Consider the following 25,989-nt stretch of genomic DNA (forward strand, 5'->3'; position numbering starts at 1 on the left):
ATTTATTTGAATTTCCCAATTCAAATAAGAGAGAAAAACATACTCAACTTTTCTCTAGCTGGAGACATTGACGGGATATGAGATGTTACATAGTCATGAGCAGTTGGTCTGAATATTAAGTGAAAACCATAAAGCCTACAACATTTTGGCTTGAATAATAGATCATTAGTGCTTATAAAAGAGAGGATCTTTATGCTGGAGTTGAGCACGGCTCCTAAAAATGTGCTTATGATGTATATTTGTCCAGAAAGTGAGAAACCAAAGCTTCCTTTCTTCATATGAGTAATCCTAGAACCATCATTTGTTTTAATTTATACTGAAAATAAAGAAAATAAGCCAGGACTGCTGATGGAAAAGGCAACTATTTCTCTAATGCAGAAATACCATCCTGGCTTGACAGTTTTGCAAACATACATTTGGAAGAGAGGTTATTAGCCATTACTTTTAGTATTAGGATGACAGTGTAAATCCTCAGATATATATATATATCCCCAAACTCCTGAGTTGCCTGGCTTTGGGTGATGATGATGATATGCATTTCAGTGTCAAGGGGCAGTGGCACCTGTCACAGAAAACAGCAGGTGGCCATGCAGTTGCTGTATCTCCACTCTCACTTTTCACAGCTGTTTGAGTTAGCAGTTGAACTGCAGCACAGAAGGAACACCCAGCTTGCTATCATCTATTTAACAGATTTGAAGGGCATATTGAGGTGAATTACTATCCCTTGTCAAATGGTCTAATGGCTTCTGGAGTTCCTCTTCAAAGCGTGGGAGTTCAGTGGCCTGAGGGATTGAGTGGAAACCACATTGGTTTAGTGGTAAGAGATGTTTGCCGAGAAAGGAAAGTGGGGAAGGATTCGTGTTGATTCCTGATCTAGACCTTCTAGTGCCATAAACGTTCTTATCACTCAGCTGGCAATTGAGGGGGAGGGGAACAAAACTATTTGATTTTCCTTGGGTTAACATAAGGTAAATGGTATTTTAACAAGAGCCATTTGGGAACAGATGAGATTATATAAATCCGTGAGAATTTTGGTTTGTTTTACTTTGCTTTAGGACAGCTGTCCAATTCCTACTTTAAATACTTAAGAACTTTGTCTCATGCCTCAGAATATCATGGTTTTAATTACCAAATCGGTACATGTTAGAAATTAGAACAGTTTTCCTTGCTTGTTAATTAATAACTTTTTATTGAGAAATAGGGATTCTATTATTGTCTTTAATACATATTTAGATTGATCAGAATATATTGGGACATAAATTAATATCTAAGCTCCTAGTACTTGTAAAGCAATCTTTTTTTTTCTTGTAAAGCAATCTTATATAGGTGCAATAGAAGTGCTGAATAAATAAGGGTTTTTGTTAATTTCAGTTTTTATTTGATAAAAACACTTAATTTTTAGCCTGTTTCAAATTTTATTGATTTTTTTTTTTTTTTTTGTATATGTGTGGTCTTTTTTAGAGTAATGAGCCACTGGTGTTCCTAATTCAGAAGCAGACATTTTTTTTCAATGTGGTCTTTGAATGCTGCATCTCCTTCAATTTCTCTTGAGATTGGAACACTTCTTTTCCCTCTTGCAAAATATTTAGAGACTAAAAGTATCTCTGAATCTTGCATCGAACTATAGGGTGGCCCATAGGTAACAGAAAGGAAATTATTTTAGGATTTCTGAGTTTGTTTCTTTTTTTTTGCCAAGAACCTACTGTTCCTTTGAAAATTGCTTCATAGTATTCTCTGTAAAGCGGACTAACATTTCCCTTCCTGTTGCAGTACTTTAACCATCTGAGTAGAGTTTAACAGGTCTGGAACTAAGAGATTGAAACAATCCAAAGGTTTTTATCAGAAACCTACTATGTGCCAGTCCTTTATAGGTGGATGAGAGTTACAACAGAAATGGAAGATTCTGTTTTATACCCAAGAATGCAATCAAAGGCTTACATTTAATGAAGTGTTGAGTCGAGTGATTCAGACTAGACACTACAGGAGCTCAGAGCACAGAAAGACTGAAAATATCCAAGATCAGAATATTTATCTGAAATCAGTAACCATAGTGCTTATTTACAACTTGCGAAAAGTCCAAATAATGCAGTCAAATTTGTGACATGAAAAAGCCAACCCAAGTACTCGGTGTTCACATGGAAATAGTAGACTAAATAGTAGGTTGTTCTGCTCCAGCTGTGATATTAAAAATGTCACTTTTACTTGTTCTGTATTATCGCCTCTGAATTCTTTTCTATGTAAAACCCAAAGGTCACCTGACACATCGTCGGGCAATTACTACTTCTTTCATTGTGCAAGCCAGTGGCTGATAAAGTACACATCATTACAGTTCAGGAACGCTCTATTCTTTCCCTCTTACACCTGGGCATCTCCTTGGTGATATGCATGGTTTGGAAGGGGTAGAGAAACAAAGTTAGTAGGAGTAATCACACAGTTGCCTGCTGTGAAGAAGAGTGAGCTTTATTTACCGCACAGCACTCTGATTTGGCTTTAAAAGAATTACATCAACTAAAAATTATACCTAATAGACTTGACAGAAACATAAGCTGGCAGTCAGGCCTGATTATATCAAACAGAAACACTTGGAAAGTAACGTTGCCAAAGTATATCACTGACTCGGATTTATAGCAGGTGTCCACGGGACAGTATCCCTCAACAGATTCACGACCGCTTTTTAAATGCTACGATTTGAGCTAGAGATGTCCTGGGGCTCCTGGACAAGAAGTGTGCTGCTAATCAAGATCTATCCAAGTCTTCTGATCTAAGATAACGCAGAGCCTAGAAGAAAATCACTTGGTGAATGGATCTTCTCATTTCAATGTCTCCACAATGAAGTTTGGAGGGATATTTCTGTTGTAGATATAAAGATCAAGTTAGAAAAAAAAATTAAAATAATATCTTGAGCCAGAAAAACAGACTTTAGGAAAAAAATCACTAATAACAAATAATTAGTATATAACATGATTGACATTGTTTGGATTAAATTTGCCTCTTTTCCCCTCAAATAATAGGTTTAAGGATGAATGTAATTGCTTTTAAAGAACTGTGTGTGTGTATGGCTAGAGCAGATGAGCCTTAGTTCTTTTTTTTTTTTTTTTTAAGATTTTATTCATTTATTCATGAGAGACAGAGTGGGGTGGGGGTGGGGGGAGGACACAGGCAGGGGGAGAAGCAGGCTCCATGCAGGAAGCCTGATGTGGGACTCGATCCCGGGTCTCCAGGATCAGGCCCTGAGCTGAAGGCGGCGCTAAACCGCTGAGCCACCCGGGCTGCCCCATGAGCCTTAGTTCTAATAGATCAATTGCAAAAAACAAAACAAAACAAAACAAAACAAAGAAACTTGTTTGCTTCTGTGTTTTTCTTTTTAGATTGCAAGTTTTACAAAGCCAAGGAATGTCATGTATTTTCATCTATACTACCAGTATCTAGCACAATTCCTGGCCCAGAGTATAGGTTCAGGAAATATTGGGAGATGATGTTAAACAAAATTATTTTCAATTGTGGGTTTTCTCAACAAGAACATTAAGAAAAACAAACGAAAAAAATCGGTGAAGGCCAGAAGTTTTTAAGGCTTTTAGTTTCTGAGCAAAACAAGGCTTGCTATTCCCTGTTGGCACAGTCTCAGTTTTAATTAAACTAGGCATGTAAAATAAAGTAGCAGCGTCATTGAGTTAATGTGGAAATTCTTTTGTTTTCTTTATACAGCAGTAAATAGGTTTTTAAGACCCATTTAGGTATGACCTAGGCTTCATTTTGGATTAACCATTTGAGCTACTTCTTTCACCTTTACATATATATTAAGCTCTAGGAAATCATTTTGCTATGTGTCAAAAATTTCTAAAATTGAGGAATCAATAATAGTGAAAAGAAATTTGCAACCACTGAAGAAAACTCTTTCATAAGAACATGTAGCCAAGTATAGAAAGTTGATATTATACAGAAGAAGGTGTGTTTAACATAATTATTCAAATAGATAAAGAGTTTATTAAATTTTTGCTGAATTTTCCACATGAAGATTTCTGTAATATTTTAGTGCTATCTAACCTATAACATTAGAACATAATTATTAAGACATAATTCAATTCAATGGCATCTCTAAATTGGTATTGTTAACTTTCATTTTCAGATTCCAATATATGGTATATAGAAACTTCCCAGATATGATATGGAAACTCTAAAAGGTAAAATACATATTTTGGGGAATTTGGATGTCTGTTTTCTATTTAAAGATTCTGCTGGTTAACCCAAGTATTAAATTTGTTTTAAAAAGTGTTTGTGGGCAGCCCAGGTGGTTCAGCGGTTTAGCACCGCCTTCTGCCCAAGGCGTGATCCTGGAGACCCAGGATTGAGTCCCACATCGGGCTTCCTGCATGGAGCCTGCTTCTCCCTCTGCCTGTGTCTCTGCCTCTCTGTGTATGTGTGTGTGTCTCTCATGAATAAATAAATAAAATCTTTTTTTAAAAAAAGTGTTTGTTGCCCATGAAGGCGGTATTGCCTATCGTGGGGGTGTATTATAAAGATTTTGTAGATGACAAACAGGGGTGGAGAAAATGTCTTGCTCAAGTTCACCCAAGTAGTAAACGGCAGACACAGGATTTGAACTCTGGCATCTGGCTTAGGGCCAGAATACATTTTACTTGCTAAAAAAAATTAAAACATTATTTAAATAGGGGGAATAAAAAAAAGCAACCTCTGAAGTTCAGTTCTATGGCTGGCATCCCAACCCCAGTCTCCCTCTCCTTGATTCTCAGAGGTAATGACTTCTTCGGTACACTCTTCCAGACCTTTTGCTATGCATTTACATAAATACATACGCAGTTCTAGAGAATATATAGTATCCTATATTTTATAGTTTTAATATATAAATGATGTAATGTTGGTTTGTCATTTTGAAAGGGCTTTTAATTTAACCTCATGTCTTAGAGACGCTTCCATGTTAACATATTTAGTTCTACACCTTCCCTCTGAGGTGCTACATGGGGTAACATAGCATTATGGTCATCTCTTCTTTATTTTAACCTTTTTTTTCTTAATAAACAGTACAATTATTTCGATGTAGGAGAGGAAAGATGCATGTATCAGGCAATGGCTTGACTTCTGTATTATCTCCACAACACTGGAGTATCACCACAAACTTATGAATCATAGATATATTTGAGGCTAGAAAGCTCTTCGGGGTTGTGGCAAAACTCTGGACAAGCTGTGAGAACTAGGCTTCTTGTTTTGAAGTCATATGTCTACGACTCTCTGAGTCTCAATGTTCTTATCTGGAATTGGGCATTGATGGCATCCCTTGTTCTGTCATATGTCTATATCTCTACTTTTGTTTTCAAAAGTGTAAAGTAAAGGACTTTTACAAATATTAGGTGAGAGACTTATATCAATTCAACTCATCATGCATGTATTGAATATTTGCTATGAGATATATTCTGATGTAGGTATCGTAGAAAGTAAAATAAATGCTTTATCTAGAGCATGTGATATACTAAAAGTAAAAGGCACAAATATAAAAAATTCTGAAAAAGGAGTATGTGATGTGAATTACAGGAAAGAGATAAGGTTCAACTGGATTACAGGGGGAGAAGAGAGCAATCCAACTAAAGAGGCTGTGAAATACTTCTTGAGAGAGATGAAATATATGGTAGAAATTTGAGAGACACATTAGTTTGAGTATAAGAGGAACCAAATGTACCAAATTCCCTCTTATATAAATTGGACTTGAATGATTGTTCAGGCTAGCGTTCTAGAGCTAGTGAATCTTACTGACATGAGGCTCTTTCAAGAGCATGATCAGAGAATCTAAAAGCCCTTGTTTAGTGTTGCAATTGTATCAGAAAATCAAACATGTAGTCATAATAAAGTGTCAATCTAAGGAATCTTCAGATAAGCAAAAGCCTACTCTGATGCAGTGCTCCAGCAAATGTGAGGCATGCAAAAATGCACAATATAGGAGTTCTGGAAGATGAGTATGAGTAAGTGTCTGGGGAGACCTCATAAGGCACCAGAATACAGATCAGGTGTCTTTTTTTTCCTAAGTAATCTCTACTGCCAACATAGGGGTCAAACTCATGACCTGAGATCAAGAGTCACATGCTCTAATGATAGAGCCAGTCAGGTGCTCTTAAGGTGTCTTTTTAGAGGGTTTTTCAGGCTTCATCATAGAGGGAGGGATGTTAAGAGCAATGAATATAATTCAAGCAAGGTTATGAACTGAGAAAATCCAGAGCTTGTCATCAGTCAGGTAGTCTGATTTAAGATGTTCTTGGGTGATGAATAAGTGAGGAAGACAGAAGGTGGTATAGAGGGTGAAGACACTAGAAATGTGGATTAGATCACATTGTGACTTTGAATGCCAATGTGAGGCTCTATTTTATGATATATGGTGATGATCACAGTTTTGTAATACGGCCTGAAATCCGGTATTGTGATGTCCCTGGCATTGGTTTTCTTTTTCAATATTCCTCTGGCTTTTTTGGGGTCTTTTCTGATTCCGTACAAATCTTAAGATTACTTGTTCCAACTCTGTGAAGAAAGTCAATGGTATTTTGATGGGGATTGCATTGAACATGTACATTGCCCTGGGTAGCATTGACATTTTCACAATATTAATTCTTCCAATCCATGAGCATGGAAAGTTTTTCCATCTCTTTGTGTCTTCCTCAATTTCTTTCAGAAGTGTTCTGTAGTTTTTAGGGTATAGATCCTTTACCTCTTTGGTTAGTTTATTCCTAGGTATCTTATGCTTTTCAGTGCAATTGTAAATGGGATTGATTCCTTAATTTCTCTTTCTTCAGTCTCATTGTTAGTGTACGGAAACGCCACTGATTTCTGGGCATTGATTTTGTATCTTGCCACACTGCCGAATTGCTGTATGAGTTCTAGCAATCTTGGGGTAGAGTCTGGGTTTTTAATGTACAGTATCATGTCATCTGCAAAGAGGGAGAGTTTGACTTCTTCTTTGCCAATTTGAATGCCTTTTATTTCTTTTTATTTTCTGCTTGCTGAGGCTAGGACTTCCAGTACTATGTTGAATAGCAGTGGCAAAAGTGGACATCCCAGTTGTGTTCCTGATCTTAGGGGAAAGGCTCTCAGTTTTTCCCCATTGAGAATGAATGTGGACTTTTCATCAATGGCTTTTAAGATATTGAGAAATGTTCCCTCTATCCCTACACTCTGAAGAGTTTTAATCAGAAATGGATGCTGTATTTTGTCAAATGCTTTCTCTGCATCTATTGAAAGTATCATATGGTTCTTGTTTTTTCTCTTATTGATGAGATCTATCATGTTAATTGTTTAACAGGTGTTGAACCACCCTTGCACCCTGGGGACAAATCTTAAAAGACAACCTACAGAATGGGAGAAGATATTTGCAAATCACATATCAGTTAAAGGGCTAGTATCCAAGATCTATAAAGAACTTATTAAACTCAACACCTAAGAAACAAAAAAATCCAATAATGAAATGGGCAGAAGATATGAACAGAAATTTCTCCAAAGAAAGCATATACAGGGCCAACAAGCACATGAGAAAATGCTCCGCATCACTGGCCATCAGGAAAACACAAATCAAAACCACAGCGAGATACCACCTCGCACCAGTGAGACTGATAAAAATTAACAAGACAGGAAACAACAAATGTTGGAGAGGATGTGGAGAAAGGGGAACCCTCTTGCACTGTTTGGTGGAAATGTGAACTGGTGTAGCCACTCTGGAAAACTGTGTGGAGGTTCCTCAAAGAGTAAAAAATAGAGCTACCCTATGCCCCAGCAATTGCACTGCTGAGGATTTACCCCCAAGATACAGATGCAGTGAAATGCTGAGACGCCCGCACCCCAATGTTTATAGCAGCAATGTCCACAATAGCCAAATTATGGAAGAAGCCACAATGTCTTTTGACAGATGAATGGATAAAGAAGATGTGGTCTATATATGCAATGGAATATTACTCAACCATCAGAAAGGACAAATACCCACCATTTGCTTCGACGTGGACGGAACTGGAGGTTATGATGCTAAGTGAAATAAATCAATCGGAGAAGGACAAACATCATATGGTTTCACTCATATGGAGAATATAAGAAATAGTGAAAGGGGTTATAAAGGAAAAGAGGGGAATTGAGTGGGAAAAATTAGAGAGCGTGACAAAACGTGAGAGACTCCTAACTCTGGGAAACAAAGGATTGCGGGAAAAAAGGAGGTGGGCAGGGGGATGGGGAGACTGGGTGATGGGCACTGAAGAGGGCGCTTGATAGAATGAGCACTGGATATTATACTATATGTTGGCAAATTGAATTTAAATTAAAAAATAAAAAAATAAAATAAGGTGAACATTTTCTTGAATCTTAAAAGAAATGATATATGGTAAAATATTAAAGCTTTTGTTCCACAGAGTAATGCACAATCAGCTGTGCTTTTAAAGATATCTCTTGCAGAACTGTGGGTAGAGAAGGAAAGATCAGAGGGTGTAAGAACAATTACGGGATTATTATAATAGACCAGTGTTATGGTCTTAGGTAAGACTTGTGGAAGGGAAAAAGAGAACTGGATACATTTGAGAGACACTATAGAAATTGATTTCTTGAGGTGATTTTTCAGCTGATTTGATATGGACATGAGGAAAAGAAAGGAGTCAAAGATGGCAATAATAACCATAGTATAACTGCTATTCAATTACCTATGTGTGGGCACCTGGGTGGCTCAGTGGTTGAGCGTCTGCCTTTGGCTCAGGTCGTGATCCTGGAATCCTGACATTGAGTCCTACCTCGGGCTCCCCAAGGGGAGCCTGCCTTTCCCTCTGCCTGTGTCTCTGCCTCTCTCTCTGTGTCTCTCATGATAAGTAAATAAAATCTTTAAAAAATTACCTATGTGCTGGGTATTACACAAATATAGATACTATATGGCTATTGTATGTCTGTATATATAATATGTATTTATATTTATGTGTATTTATAACCTGTTCCTCACAAAAAACATTAATATATACATTTTATTCAGAAGGAAACTGAGACTCAAGAAGTCAAATAACTTGCTGAAGGTCATGATCAATATCCTTGGCCCATATTCTAACCAGAATGATTCAATTAAGACCTTCTGATGACATGTGTTAATGTTGAATGTCCATTCAGGAAGGCAGTAAATGTGCAATCTTTTCATAGTTAATTATTTAAGCTTAGAAATTTCTTTCAAGGCTCTGGTATAGCTTATTCATGTATGTGCATGTAATATACCAACGAAACTTCTATATCTATGCATATTATGTTTCAAAACATTTTCCAAGTATTATAGCCATTAAGTTTGAGAAATATGATAGAATATAAGTCTTAGAATCAGTAAAGTACAAAAAGTGGCTGACAGTCTTTCTGGTTTATTGTTTTCTTGATGCATGAAACACTTTGTGTCAGCTTTTTTAAAGAAAGGAAAAAATAACAATAATGTAATTTCCTAAATTCCCTTCAGTCTTTGAAAATGAAAGCCCAGTTCCAGATAATGAAGTTGAGTGTGGTGATGAGATTTAAATTCTATCCAAATAAGTTACATTAACTCACAGTTATTTATCTAATAAAGGAGAGGGATCCCTGGATAATTGAAATCCATAGATAATTGAAAAACCACATTTAGCAATATTTCTCAACCTCAACCCATACCAAAATTTTAGTGGCATTATAATCAAGTCACAAACACTTTTCATTTAGATTTTGTTTCTGTTCTCTTTTTCTTCTCCCTTACATGGGAAGGGTAATGCCTAAATTAATAAAGAGCAGAAGGCTCTATCTAGGGGCAGGTCAGAAATTGGATGCTTATAAGATGTAAAAACTTGCAGGATATATATAAAAAAGGATTAAACCAAAAGCTTTTAAATATGGTTATTGGGGTAATTTTGAACACTTACAAATAAGAGAAATGGACTTTTAACTGATTTTATATTATCGTTCGATGTTGAGCTTTGTGGTGCTTTGAATTGGAAAAATAGTTGGCATACTGGCCTTATTTTGTTTTTTTATCAGGCAAAATGTTCCTGTAAACAGCATTGCAGGTGCATAGCATGTCATTGATTATTCAATAAGTTTCTTAATATATCAGCATCTCAAAATGAGCAAGAGAGTGAGGAAACCTATGACAAACCGGCAAATAGAGATTGTGTTTTATTCACCTTAAGAGTTGCAAGGTTGCTACAACACTGAGTTTGTTTGACATTGTTTTGGTAATTTCAATATTTCATTAAATCATACAATTGATATTTAAGAACCTACTATGTTTCCAGAAATAGAATGATGAATGAGGAAACTCTTGTCCAGCCTTTCCCAAACTGATGTGTATTTTTTCCTACATTCTGGATTAATGGAGGATGTTCCAGGCCAATGATGGCATCCTGAGAAGATCATCTATAAGATCAATTAGGAAATAATTTGTTTAAAAATCAATTGGCATTGAGTTCAATGTGATTATTCAAAATCACTTATATACTTTTTGCTTGTTTGCTACAGAGAGTCTTTAAATGAAAACTTAAAATAGGCATCTTAAACAATACAAAATCAGATAGTAGTGACCTCCTTTGACAGAAACATGGTCAGTTGAGAGTGGTCCTGGATCCTTTTAGGCTTGTCATCCTTTTTTCCCTACATTTCTCCTTAGATGAGGTATGGGTTGGGAGAAGAATGGTGTTAAAGTAGCCATCTACTTGATAACCAGAGTTAGAGAAGATTTGCCTGTAATTTACTATTATTTGCACTTTGTGTTTTTGTCACTCATGTCCCCTTCTCGTGCCTGGTGAGCTTATATAGATCCATGGATGCTTCATGCACTCCAGTCTGTTGACACTACCATTTGGGCAAGAATTGGTCTGCAGCCAATTGGATCTTTATTAATCGATTAATTCACTCATCAATGTTATTAAAATATAGGAATTATAAAGACAAATAAGATAATCGTATTTTAAGAATTCTATTAAAGTATAATTCTAATACCACATATTCACTCATTTTAAGTGTACAATTCAATCATTTTTACTAGTTTACAGAGCTCTGTAATCATCACAAAAATTCAATTTTAGAACACTCTTATTACTCCAAAAAGATTTCTTGGGCCGATTTGCTGTCGATCTCTATTCCTTCCTAAAACCCAGGCAACAATTAATCTTCTTTCAGTCTCTATATATTTACCTTCTCTGGTCTATTCGTATAAATGGGATCATAGAACATGCAATATTTTGCATTTGGCTTCTTTCACCTAGCATGATGTTTTTGAGGTTCATCCGTGTTGAAGCATGGATCAATAGTTTGTTCCTTTTTATTGCATAATAGTATTTTATCAAATGGAGTATGGTACATTTTGCTAATCCAAAATATGACAATCAGATTTTATAGCAGAAAATAAGCTCTAAGTTTTAATATCTTCTCAATGGCAAGAATTTGCTGCACATTTTCACACATTTGAGAGACAGAAAGTTGCTAACAGTCACATTTGCTGTTTATGTCAGGCTTTGGAGACCCTGAGAGTTTTGTTCTCCTGGGGAAATTTTGAGGAGAAAGAAAGAGCTCTGATGCTAGAGATAGCAGCACTGAACTCTTACAAACCTTATCATTGATTTGGCTAAAAGAAAGAATGAGATTAGAGGATCCTGTTACTATTGATGATGGCTTAGCATGGCTGGCTCAAAACTAATGATATCAACAGAGCTTCCACTTTAGGAACAGCAGCATGAGGAGTTCCACCAACCTGCTCACCAGTGCCAGAAGCATAGATAGATAAGTAGAAAGATGGATAGATAAAATTATATGTCTATATCTGTACACACACACACACACACATCACACAACTATTTAAAGTCCGAAAATTATCCAGAGCATACAGCAAATAAATGAAGAAACATTGATTTAGGAAAATCTACTAAGACTTGGTGAGTATGCTAAGAGCCTGTGGAAGCTGAGCCACAGCTCACTTCCTTCTCCTGGTCTCCTTTAACCCCTCTTCAGCACCAGCTCAGCTTAATGGAAGCTCCCCTCTGGGGGGATATGTCCACGAAGACAGCACTTCCTCTCTTTACAGCTCCCAATCAAGGGACACTGCATGTACTAGGAAGGGAGGGTCATCATCATTTTGAATCTCCTCCAACTGAGTTGCTGAGGCTACATTGTTGGTGCGTCCAGTTGAAAAGTCAGAAATTTTCCTCCTCCATTGTATGTTGGTTGCTCTACCTGGGCATGAGTATTAGGGCTATGATCTTCATCACAGTTCATTTGCTGAACAGATTTTCAACGTCAGGAAAGGCAAGCTGAGAATAACAAAGGCTATCACCCCTGCCCAGTATTCAGATCAGTTGCTCAGGGGAACAGATAGTACATTAAAACAGTACTTCAAAGCTTTCACCAAAGAAATTAATTCTATTTAAAACATGGTGTAATTTCAATATGGGAAAAGCACTCTCAAAAACAATGGAGATTCAGGTGATGAACGAGTAAGAAAATACTGTTAGCTTTATGAAATCACTGAGCTGAACCAGAGGTCAGCTAGTTCACCAGAGATGAGCCAAGACAAAGCTTCCTAGAGTCCGAACAAGCCTCCAAGACAGTGTTTAAAAACCATCCCTACCCATATTTAAGTGGACCAGGCTTTGGAATTATTTATGCCTGAGAACTCTGTCAAAAATAATAGAGCAATCAGTTCACAATTAGGGCAGTTTTAAGAGCAGGGTGTGATACCAGGAGAGGCAAATAGCCCATTAGACAGATCAGGGAAATAGACAAAGAGAGTCTTGTTTAGACAATTGCCATCTTGCAGTGATTAGGCACACCTGCAGGGCTACACATAGGAGGAGAAAATGAGACGCTTCACCCTGCAGGCATAATAGGCTTCACTAAAATATTCTAGCTCGGTCACTAAATAAATAAACAAGAAGCGACAATAAAAACAAGCCCTGAAAGGGGAAGTGGAAATCAATAGTCAGAGTTGCTACAATATATTACCTAAAATGTTCAGTTTCAACAAAAGTTTATGATACATGCACAGAACAAATAAGACCCATGCATAGGAAAGGAAAGCAGACAACAGAGATTGACAGTAAGAGGGGCCAGGTGTCATAGTTAGACAAATGACAATTTTTCTGGAAGGAATTAAGTGCAGTCTGGCTGAAATGCAGCAGCCATTGGAAAGAGACCAGAGTGACATACTGGAAAGACTGGTGGCTGTAGGGACTAAGCAACTACAGTGTGTACTGTAAACAGTTCACTTTTTATAAAACACTTTTTCAATCTCTTGTCTTTCAGATGTGTTAACATGTATATATTTATAATATAAAGGTATAAAAAGAATGGAACAATAAAATGTATTTGTGTATGGAAAGTTCATTTTTGTCCAACCTCATAGTTTACTTTTTTGTAAATGTAAATGAGGAGTGCTTGAGTGGCTCAGGGGGTTACAGGGGGTTAAGCATCTGCCTTGAGCTCAGGTCATGATTCCAGAAGCCTGGGATCCAGTCCCACATTGAGCTTCACATTGGGCTGCCCAGTCAGCAGGGAGTCTGCTTCTCCCTTTGCCTCTGGCCCTCTTCCCACTCATGCTCTCTTTCTCTCTTTCATCTGCTCTCTCTCTGTCTCTCTCAAATAAGTAAAAAATTAGTAATGTAAATGTAATTAGTAAATGAAATACTAAATAGACACATTATGAGTTGGATTAAATTTAATAATTCAAGAAAACATATTACTTAAGTTCTTATATTTTATTATTATATGTTGAAGCTCAGATACCCTTTTCTACTTATGTCAAGAATATAAAACACATTTCATAATGTAATTTACCACTTAAAATTGATGTTTCTTCCTACCAAGAGATTATTTTAATCAATTTTCTTTAGGCTGCTAATATTAGATATTTATAGAGATGTCTCAATCATATATTTGATTGATTCCTTTTAGTATGTTAATTGTGAGAAGAGAACATATTTAATAAAAGAAATGGTCTGAGGCTATTCATAGTATCCATTGCATTACAAAACACTCTGGTGTATGGGTTGTTCTATATTGGATGGTTTGTGATGGGAATACCAAATGTGAAATAATAAATTGATACAGAAGTTCCAAGAACACAAATTAAAAAATAGTTCTTAATTTTTCCACAAGTAACCAAATTAAAAATTAAATAGAACTACAAAGGCCATTCATTTAGGAATGGGAATAGTGAATTCTAAGATGATCTCATATGTAGCTGCACAAGAAAAAGTTACAAGAGACTCAATGCTGCTGCCCACATGCAGAAGTTCCTCCTCTATGCACTCAGGTTTGATAAAATGGAAATTATAGGAAATCTCATAAACATGTTTGAAAATTTTTTCATAGAAGAAATTACATAGCCTTATTAGAAATATTTTGTATTAATTCAAAGAATCATATAGATCATATCTGAAAAGGAAAAATTTTAATCAAGATACAAGATAGTTCGGGAACTATCTCTCTTTTTAATCATGGAGATCTATACTACAAAGGTTAAAGATTTTAAATATTTAGCAAAATGTACCTTTTAACCTTCTCTCTCTCAGAAGGCAATCAAAACTCTATTCAATTCATTAAATTAATCCTTAGTGGCCACAGCAGAATAAAAATTTCATTTCTTTAGCATGCAAATGATGCTATTAATGTGTGGAAATATACAGCACAAAAGTCATTTACTTGTCTAAGTGAATTTTGTTCTGAAACCTGCAATGTGTTTTATATACAAGCAATAAAGATTAAAAGCAATGTGAAATTTAATCTGACAGTAAGTGCAAAGCATTACTTTTGTTTTTATGGATAAAAATTTGTTTTAAAAATTGCTTTGGAAATGTGGGGCTTGTCTTTTGCCATAAAATTGGCTTAGGCTATGTAATTTGAGCATCTTGCAAGTTTAGTGAACTTGAAATCTGGAAGATAAGACCTTCCAATGATCTTTGGGATACAGTGTTGTTATCTATCCACAGATAAACCATGAACATATACTTAGCTCTTTAAAGTGTGTGATTTTTAAAAATAAACATAATTTTATAACACTTTTAGATTTACAGAATTACTGCAAAAAAAAACCACAAAAAACATAAAACCAGCAACTTAAAGAGTTCTCATATACCCTATTCCCAGTTTCCCCTATTACTAACAACTCGGATTAAATGTGGGGTATTTGTTCCTGTTAATAAACTGATGTTGATACAACATAATCATCACTATGATTATTAACTCAAATCTATACTTCATAAATTTTGTTGCTCAAATTGTTCAGCTTTAAATGTTGGGAGCTGGTTTTGTTGACTCTTGGGCCCTATAATTTTTTTTCATTTATAAGCATTTATTTTTTGGCTCTACAAGATACTCTAGGTTCCTCTTGTGTATTTTCTGCTTCATTCTAGCATCAATCTTTCCTCAAAAAACTCTGGTTCCTTTTATTGGAGAATGGTGTGAGAAACTAAGATCGGCGCACTAGTGTTCATTACTGTTAGGTTATTGTTTCTTGGCCCTCTAAGATGACAAGCTAACTAGATGGTTGTATGCATGCTAACCCATGCATATACACATGTCTGCGAATATGCGCACCTCTATCTATATTAAACCAAACATGAGTTCATTAGTCTGTAACTCCCATCTGCTACATGGGTCATTCTAATATCCTCCCCTGACTTTTCTTCCCACTCCAATAGTGAGAAACCTGTTGTCCATTTACTTTAACTATTCCATGTATCCATATAATAAGGCTTTCAAAATTGTTCACCCATGTGCCGGGGAAGACCCTTTGCCAAATATAGAGTACTGCTATGTACAGTTACTTTTACCTTTAGTCTTATAGATTATATTCATTTCCAAAGTTATTAGGATAGCATCTTTGTCCACAAACCTTTCAGTGAGGTTGTTTCTTTAAATTAGAAACATATTCAAGGGATATTATTTTTACCTGAAATACAGCAGAAATTTAATAATGATGCAGTTTAGAAAATATATTCTAGTTTCTTCAAACTCTTATTTCTGGAACTGGCTTATCTAAATTGGAGCAAAACTAGTCCATTTCTTTGGCTTCCTTTGGCTCATTTATCTTCCCCTCTGAGATTGAGTTAGAAAGGTTAGTAATGGGAATCCAAATGGGTGACTTCAGTGACCCAATATCCTGATAAACTCTCAGATTATGCTATATAATTATGAAGAAATACTCAACGCTTTGCCTACAAAACAAGGCAATATCAAGTTCTTTGGTATGGCATCTGCCATCCACTTATTACTTCAGGAACATCTGCATCTAATTCCTCAAGGTGAACATTAACATCACACCAACTGACTTGTGTGAACAAGCTGACGCCTTCCTCTCATTTTGGAAAGCTCCCTACGGAACAGATACTCATCTTTCAACGTGCATGTACTTTACATATTAGCTCACCTAAAGGCTAGAAGATCATCTATTAGCTCAGAGCTCGGGAGTACCCACAGGAAATACTGGGATCATTCAATCCCGCTCTTACTGCAAAAGGAAACAGAGATAAACATTATGATAGAGGGTAATATAGTCTTCCCTCATCCCTAGGATTGGAATAATTTGATCATTTCTTTTTGCTTATACTGAGTATATTTTACTTATCTTATTTTGTATGATGATACATTATTATTTTTTTTTGATGATACATTATTTTCATAATCTCTTAATTCAATGTTACAGCATTCGCTAGGAGGTCTTATTCATTGCTTTGTCTCCACAGCATCCAGCACAAGGCTTTGACCAGATAATAGCTGTTCCGAAAGGTTTGCAGAATAAACCTGTAATACTTTGCTAATATATAGATGACACTTCTTATCAAACTACTCTTTTTATTAGAGAGGATGTGAAAAATTTTTGGAAGCCTTTATATTTAGGACTACTTGAAATAGCTTGTTGGTTGGTATTTTATGTTTATAGTTACATAACTCCTTTAAATTAGAGACTATGATTTATTATGGCAGCATCATTAAGCCTTCTGTAAGGAAAAAAACATGAAACTATGTGGAATAATAGTTCTAATATAGAATGCCCCTAAAGATAATTATTAAATCAAAATATACCTGGGAAACATTTATCATGCTCTAAGGCTTGAATATACCTTAAAATGGAAAAAAAAGTCCAATCTAAAATGAATATTTAAACAATTAAGAAAAGATTTAAAGTCAAGTAAATATTATTAATTTAAATGTTAATAACAGGTTGAATATTTAAATAGTTATCTCAAAGCATATTTTTAATTACTAATTTTCAGGCACTGTTAACATTACTAGGTACAGACCAATGAAAGCTGTAAAATAATGAGTTTACTAAGTATATTCCATTTGTCTACTTTTCTTTCCAAAAGAAGTAAAGCCCCATTGTCTGCATTGCATTGATTAAGGGAAGTAAATTCCTGCCAAATGTTTTTTTTTTTTTAATTTTTATTTATTTATGATAGTCACAGAGAGAGAGAGAGAGAGAGAGAGAGAGGCAGAGACACAGGCAGAGGGAGAAGCAGGCTCCATGCACCGGGAGCCCGACGTGGGATTCGATTCCGGGTCTCCAGGATCGCGCCCTGGGCCAAAGGCAGGCGCCAAACCGCTGCGCCACCCAGGGGTCCCCCTGCCAAATGTTAAATATGCTTACACAAATTAGCTGTTGCTATGAGATAATATTCAGCAAAGGTTACAAGGAACCAATCAGAGATTCTATTTTCACGAATAATAAGTGTGAGTGAGCAGAATTTCTTGATGATGTTTATAATCTGAACAATATATGCACACAATATTTTTATAGAATGGAAAAGGTAGCCTCATTTTTCATTCACTTATGCACTCAGCATATATATATTATGTGTGAAGCACAATGTCTTGTGAAAATAGGCATAGAAAGATGTTACCTCATTCTTTCTTTCTTGCTCTCCTTTCCTGTCTGCTCTTCCTTCGTTCAGAAAACGTGCACTGCAATATTTTTCCTAGAATTTTATCTGGATATTTGCTTTCTCTTTCTCTTTTACTTTGATGATTCAAAGAACCTTGTGCAGCATATGTTATAGAGCTTCACCTAGAAATATTACCTCCGGGGTGGAGGTGTCCGGATCTTGGGTTGGCAGGCTGTTCATGGTTACCCCTGCAGTCGCCCTCAGTTGAAGGCACACCCCTTCCTTTGCAGCAGCCTGCATCCAAAGTCTAGCTGACGGAAGGAGAAGAAGACCTGGCTTCTGTCCCTCACTTTGGGAAAACTCTGAAGTATTATCTCAACTCCTGAGCTCTCTGTGGACTTGTCTGAGGGCCTGAGGCCTCTACTGTAACTAAATTGAACTTTAACTTTACTCTCTGCCAGTCCTACTCTCATCACCTCCTTCCAGGGGTGGTTCCCAAGGGCCCTTCCCCATATACAGTCCCTTGCATACACATCTCCTTCTCTGTCCTTGTATATAGTAAACTTAACCTAGAAGAGTTAGTACTGGAAGTGACCTAGAAAGCAGGCTCTAAAATGGAGTTTGGAACTATAGCATCTGTTGGCCAACTGGCAGGGAATACAGCTCCTGGCATGTTGTGGGGGTGGAACTGTTAAGAATTTTGCAGGTGGTGAACTGGGTAGAAAGGACTTTGTGAATGTTTGCAATTATCTCCAGGGTTTGAGAGGTACAAGGAAATTAATAATTCTAAAGGCCATCAGATCAAATGGCAGTTTTGGGATAATATTGATGTGTTGGATTAAAAACAGGCTGAGAGTGATTAATAAGTAAATGGATAAGTAAATTAAAGTAGTTGAAGCTAAAACGTGATTGTTAGATGGTTTCCTTGGCAGCATGTATAAGGACTCTCATCTTTGACAGCCAAAGGGCAGAAGATGAGGAGGAGACCCAAGACTTAATCAGAAGGGTAGTAGAGCTCTAGAGAAGGTCAAATTCTCAATCGTAGGAAGTTTCCTATAGCAAAGTCAGGGCTCTGACCAAGAAGGAATAGGACCTTGAGACTTGGATGGAGATATTTGATACGATGCTCTTAAGATCTTGGAACAGAGAACACTTCTCCAGGTTTTTGGAAATGGAAAACTCCTTCCTGACAAAGTCAGCAAACTCCCTTGTTCAAGGGTGATACAGAGACTTCTGTCTCACAGGACAACGTAAGGGTTGTTCTGAGCCTGCTAATGGAGGAAAGGGGCTAGATGCTGGTAGGTCTGCAGCATCCAGCAACATGTGCAGGCAATAGTTGTGAGAGAACATATGGAACTGGATCTTGACATTACTGGACCAAAGGGGCTGAGGTATAAAGTTGATGAGGGAAAATTGACTGATATGGCAATACTCCCCCAAGATCAAAGTGTAAAGCCCAATACAAGACCTCCAGTGCTATCATGCTGTAAGGAAGGCTCTTGGAATCTGGGGGAAAGTGATGGCCTATATTATAATAAGTAGAGGGGCATCTGGGTGACTCAGTTGTTGAACATCTGCCTTTGGCTCAGGTTGTGATCCTGGGGTCTTGGGATCAAGTCCCGCATCGGGATCCCCGTGGGGAGCCTGCTTCTCCCTTGCCTGTGTTTCTTCGTCTCTCTCTGTGTCTCTCTGAATAAATCAGTAAATAAAATCTTAAAAAATAAGTATTATAATAAATAGAAATGCACATGTCAGATAGTAGAAGAAAGGATCAAAATGACAAGAGAAACAGGCATTCCAAATTAGCTCTATAAGCCCAGAAAACACCAGCTGACCATGATCCATAGATAGCCTGGAGGGAATGCCATTTACCAAAGTGCTAGAGAAATGCTGATTGAATGTACTAGACTCATTGAGAAGCTCAGTGGTAGCCAGATCTAAGGTTAAGAGATGCTATTACAGCACTGGGTTCCCTAGGAGCAGTGGGCACGATGGGAACCCAACATAAGAGAAGGCAGCATCAATGACCAGAAGCGACGTGGCTGCAACTCCACTAATCTATGGCAAGACTGTAACATCAGCCCAGGGTCCTGGCCTACAGCGCTAGGAAGATCCTTAGTAGACACAGCTCATAGAGACAAGATGTATGGACAGTCACTTAAGAGTGTTGCCTGACTTGTACCATCAAAATGAATTTAGAATGTATAACCAGGAGGCAGGACATAATTAGCCCAATAAAAATGTATGTTCTTTGTCTAGTTCTCAGATCTAGAACACACTGGCTGGAGAATATGAAGCCTCATGAGGAAAGATCCTGAAATACCACAGTATGTATGTATGATAATGATTCCCCGAGACTTTCCCCAAAGGGAATTATGGCTACTTGCACACATAAACTTATATCGGACAAAAGGGAATGGCAACTATTGGGCATAAATCCAAGTTGACACTGATGATGGGACCCAAAGTGTCATCATGGAGCCCCTGCTGGAAAGATGACAAGTATCAGTTGTGGCTACAGAGGCAGAAAATGTAGTTCATTCCACTAACTTTCCTCTGGTACATTTCCTTAATTAAGACAAACTAGTGCTCCGCCCAACTTTACATCAGAGGAGAGGGAGCAGTGTGAGAGCGTGGAAGGCAGATTGTAGTGGGTGCTGTCTGGGCCCGCCTGGATCCCCAGGCCAGTCCAGTACAGAGACACTCCCTCTAGGTTCCAGCATCGTTGGTTGCTGACAACTTACATCTGTATCTCTCACCAGTGTTTGCCCTTGGCTTAAGGGAACTGTGCTCCCCATGGTCTATTTGTCCTCGTTTCTTTGCTAAAGCCAACTCATAAATGTGCCAGTTCCGAGCTTGAGGAATCCATAATTACCACCAGATACTGGCTGTTCCAAAATGTGCTGCCACACTGCTGCTATTGTGAAAGGAGACAGAGGCCCTGGGGAAGCCAGTGAAAATCAAGCAATCCAAAGAAATTCTTTTATTTAATTCCTCAGGGGTTGCCATTGAAGCTGAACTGTGGGGGCTGTCCTGGATGATCTCACCAGGCACAAGAGCTGTAAGCCAGACACATTCCCTTGAGGCTGGGAGACCACCAAGACACCAAGATGGGAGACTACCAGATGATGGTTGCTCAAGACACTTCATGAGCCTCTGCAGCTTGTACGGTGGTGCAGCCGTCTCGGTTCACACATGCACATACACACACATGCACGCACATGGAAGCAGATACACACACTATCACACGACCTTTTTTCACCTACATGGTGAGCTTAGAACTATACTAGATCATCTGTCTGGGCTCCTCTCTCTGAAATGAAGGAGATAGAATCCTAATCATTTTCTTCCTAGTTAGGTCTTCATGCCTTGTGCTACTTGGCTTACGTTATGCCCAGAAGATTGAATTCTACAAACCAGGAAAATTTGGGATGAAGTAATCTCTATTAAAAAACAAAAACACATAAAACCTGTTAAAAGCTTTCTCCCAAGGTTTGGGTACTCATTGTCTTGTATCTGTTATGTTAGAAGCCACATGAGAGATTCTTTCCAAAGCAAAACAATGATATCAAGGAGACTTCTAACTCTGTGTTAGATCCAGAGTCTGGTAGCTCTAAATACCAGGGTTTTACTAATAATACTAGCAAAATATTTAATATACTATACCTTATCAAATATTCTTTTTTTAAAAACAGATTTTATTCATCCATTCATGAGAGACACACAGAGAGAAGCAGAGCATAGATAGAGCATAGATAGAGGGAGACTATGCAGACTCCATGCAGGGAGCCCAATGTGGGACTCGATCCCCGCACCCCGGGATCACGACCTGAGCCAAAGGCAGATGCTCAACCACTGAGCCACCCAGGTGCCTTTATCAAACATTCTTTAAAATACATATTAACTTTATTGGTGAGACAGGAAAAACAAATTAGGTACAAGTGTTTGAAAGTAGATTGTTTTTACGTCATGTTGTCTAATCAATTTGAAAAGACAATCCAGTGTAATAATTTGTTGCATTTAACTATTTTGTTATTAAATATATCTTTCAGTTTAATTTTTACCTGTTTGCCATAAACTTGATATATATTTCTAATACATATATATGTATATTTAAATATATATGACATAAATATACATGTATATTTTAAGCAAACTATGGTGGAGGCAAAATAAATGCTGATGAGTTTGTACAAATGGCATGTTAGAACTTTGCCTATAACAATGAACAAGAAGTGAAGTCAATGTTAAAAGAAAGAAGTTTCCCTTGAAACACACTGATTGGTTGTCTGCGTTTGATAAATATATTTTTATAATTGCTCAAATCATATTTCAAGCTGCCTCTATGAATATATCCTCCCTGGAATATTTTAAATCTTTCAATGCATTTATTAGGAGCATATATTATAAAGTACAAAATGATTATTTAATGAACTTTCTCTTCTGCTTCAGCTCCTACTATGATGCACCCACCCACAAAGCTACATTGAAGTGGAAGCAATGCGTCATAAATAGAACATCCTAAAGACTATAATATAGTATCATTATAAAACTTTAAATTGCTAGCAGGTGATGAATGAGGTTCTAGATCTGAAAAAAAAAAAAAAAGAGGCTTCTAATGCTGTTTCATTGGATGTCAGCATGCATCTGCTATATATCCCTATCCGATATGGGAATGCAGTATTTCAAAAAGAAAGTCTGGAGCTGCTGCAAACAGCAGTGTATGCAAGATGAGAAGTGTGAGGAGGCTCATGACTTCTGCATGGATGGAGGTGATTTTTTTTTTGTTCATATGCAGAATGGACATTCCTGATAAAAGAACAGAGACTATAAAATCTTCCAATCACTGCAAAGAAATTCAGAAATCACTATTTGAGACATGTTAAAAAAACAAAGACCATTAAAGAAAGGCAGAAATTATTGCACCATGAAAAGAGAAATGACATTTACTAGTAGTGACTAGTGGCCTATGTTTGCAGAATGTATTGAAAGAACAAAAAAATCTTCTCAATAAGGTAGCTTAAAGCTGTTGATAATTGTCTTTACTTCTACCTTATAATTTTTTGCAGGGGTGAGGACTTCAAGGACTAAAAATAAATATACAGAGGTGACTCAGAAGGTTGCCATTGGAGTACACCCAAAGGCTACAGCGAGGTGTTTTAATGAACTATAAGTAGGAAAAGAGAAAGAAATGGCAAAAAGCATATTCTCTGCAAAGCTCGGCAAGATATTTTGTTAATGGTAGTGTTGATAACTTGCTTTAAGTACTTCCCTCTCTGTTTTTTGCTGCTTTCCTAGGAGGATTACTCATCACCACAGAACTGGGGATGGGTTTGAGGATGGAAGAGGCATACAGAATGAATAATCCACTTAATCCTGCTAAATCTTTCATATATTTTTCTCTACATTTTTTCTCAAGCAAAATAAAAACCCAATACTTCAGGTTTACATAATAACATCAAAGCCAAACAATAAACGAGACCCATATTAGTTCAGAATAATTAATGATTTTTCGATGTAATTATTTTTGGACTCATCTTTAAAAACAAATTTTTGCACGTTAAAGACATAAAACTGAAAATGCAAATTTGGACCAGAGTGGTACTCACTTACAAAGGAAGCAAATTTCTGCAATTATACTGGATCCTTGCTGACTTTCTTACTTGGCCTGTTAGAAAATCAGGAATAGAGTTGGAAGAAAATTGCTATTGAAATAAAATTGCAAAGTTCTCCTTTATTACAATATGAAGTATGAAGTTCACTGTGGTTCAGGATTACCTTTTAGTTTCAACAAACTAATGTTAGACACTTATTAACTGCCAAGCACTGTGCTAGTTGCTCAGGATAAAATGTGAACATGACCCTATTTTCTGCCTTTGTCTTGCAAAACTATAAAAAGTTTACTGGTGGGAGGATGAACAGTATGCAGTGACTTCAACTGATTCCGTCTTCATATCTATGAACTTCCCTCTTCCTTCTTAATAATACTCCTGTTCAGGGCCACCTGGGTGGCTCAGTGGTTGAGCATCTGTCTTTGGCTTAGGTCGTAATCCTGGGGTCCCGAGATCGAGTCCCGCATCAGGCTCACAGCGGCAAGCCTGCCTCTCCCTCTGCCTATGTTTCTGCCTCTCTCTGTGTATCTCTCATGAATAAATAAATAAAATCTTTAAAAAAAAAAGTTTTAGAAATACCCACAGAGGAAAACTATACTCACCCCTCAACAAAGCCATAAATGCTTTTTGAATTATCTGATACTTTGTTCTATTCATGCTCCAGCTCCTCTCCATTGAAATAGAGATGGTGACTAGTGGCCTATGTGATGTGATTAAAAGGTGAACACATATCCTTGAGCCCCAGGCAACATCTTGCACAGGATCTCTGGTATTCAGTAGGGAACTCTCTTGCAGTTAATGAACTACAGACAACTTTTCTAGCCAAGCAAAATATTTTATCAAATTCATTTTCTACTTTTAAAATAGATGCTCATTATTTCTGGCACATGAGGGAAATGCCAATTTTTTTTTTAAGTCATTTGAAGTTAAAAATGATTTCAAGCAAACACGGTTGGAGGGGAGAGGCAAGGTAAAGAGCGAAGTATTAAAACAGCACTGTCCCACACAGAATCATGAGCACAGACGCCTCATGCTCAAACCCTCTCAAGAGAGCCCGCACAAGCAGATGGCTTTGAATTTTGCTTAGAAAGTCTGAGCACGGGTGTTTAAGAAACTGAGCACTGATCATATTCACTGGAGAGGGTAATCAGGAAGTGAGTAACTTGTTATTCTCTTTTCTCCAAATGTAAATACCTTTGCTCTTTCCCATTGTAAGAGTACTTCATGCTAATGGCAAAAATCTAAACAGGTATGAAGAGGAAACTGGCCTCCATGAATTCCAGTAGGAACAGGTAGGGGTAACTCAGTCTGCTATGGCCACCCTGGCTTCCTGCTCCTCCCAGAACATTGCAGGGACTCTTCAACCTCAAGCTTTGCCTTAGCAAGTTCCACTGCTTGCACTTCTATTCCCTCGATTTTTGAGCTGCTTGAGCTCTACTCCTTCACTTGTTACAGTTTTCTTCTTATGACCTGCCGTAAACCACTCTTACTAAAATACCAGTTCCTACCCATGACTCTCTACTCTTCCCCCATGCATTTTCTTCTCAGAACTATTTTCCATCGAGAGAGCATACATAATGTGCCCAAGTCCACACAGTTAGAAGTGGAAGACTCACGATTCACTCAGGCCCTGGCTGCAGGGTGGATGCTTGTAATAATCTCTCTACAATGCTGCCCTTCTGTACTAGACACTTCAGGCATCTTCTGGGCGAATTCAATACATTTCCTGATACATTTCTATGTACGGATACTTTCTTTCATAAATGGAAACATGAAATAAACTGTATTCTCATCTCTTAAAATATATCAAAAGTTAAATTTCTAGGCTTATATGTGGATATTTCTCTATATATCTAAGTCTGTATCTATCCATACATCATAATTATTTTAATCAATGCATTATTGTTGGATGCTTCAATGGTATTCGCAGGTCCACAACTGTAGTTACTACAAAACTGTTTTGGATACTTCCCTCATTGTTTTAGAGTGAATTTCTACAAATGAGATTAACAGGTCAAATGACAGGCACATTTTTTTTTGAAGTCATTTAAATCATTTTACAAATTTCTGTCCAGAAATTCTGAACTGACTTAAATATCCATCCATCCCAGAGGGCTTATTATGTCCTGCCCCTTGCCTGCATCCTGCCCCTATGGCTTGGACTTGCCAGTTATCCAAGGGCAGCAGGGTGGTCAGCCTGTGTGCCCACACTCATGCAGCCTGAGTAAAATTCCAACCTTGTCATGGCTTTGCTTTCTTAGGTATATAATTTTAGACAAGCTTTTAAACTCTTTTTCTTCTACTTTGTATTTTAAAATACCATATATAAATATAGTTAATACTTTATTGTACATGTTACATGTTTTTTCGCTTCAATTTCTTTTTGTCTTTTATTTTTTTATACACTTTACATATTTTTCTTTTTTAAAATTTGTTTTAATTTTTATTTATTTATGATAGTCACAGAGAGAGAGAGAGAGAGAGAGAGAGAGAGGCAGAGACACAGGCAGAGGGAGAAGCAGGCTCCATGCACC

The 25,989-nt window shown here is 37.1% G+C and overlaps 2 long non-coding RNA genes across 2 annotated transcripts in view; one reads left to right on the forward strand and one right to left on the reverse strand.

The window, feature by feature from the left end:
• Positions 1-8,816, forward strand: part of LOC112640755 (uncharacterized) — a 35,079-nt gene extending 26,263 nt beyond the window's left edge. The window contains exons 5-6 of the long non-coding RNA XR_003124184.3: positions 4,127-4,181; positions 7,301-8,816. This is a non-coding gene — a long non-coding RNA (uncharacterized LOC112640755). The remainder of the gene's footprint in view (positions 1-4,126; positions 4,182-7,300) is intronic.
• Positions 2,464-16,524, reverse strand: LOC112640756 (uncharacterized). Its single transcript, XR_003124185.3, has 3 exons — positions 16,388-16,524; positions 10,252-10,383; positions 2,464-2,850 (listed from the first exon to the last, which is right to left on the reverse strand). It is a non-coding gene; the product is annotated as an uncharacterized LOC112640756 (long non-coding RNA).
• Between the last annotated feature and the right edge of the window lie 9,465 nt (positions 16,525-25,989).

The sequence above is a fragment of the Canis lupus genome, chromosome 6, assembly GCF_003254725.2.
Source record: "Canis lupus dingo isolate Sandy chromosome 6, ASM325472v2, whole genome shotgun sequence".
Classification (NCBI taxonomy): domain Eukaryota; kingdom Metazoa; phylum Chordata; class Mammalia; order Carnivora; family Canidae; genus Canis; species Canis lupus.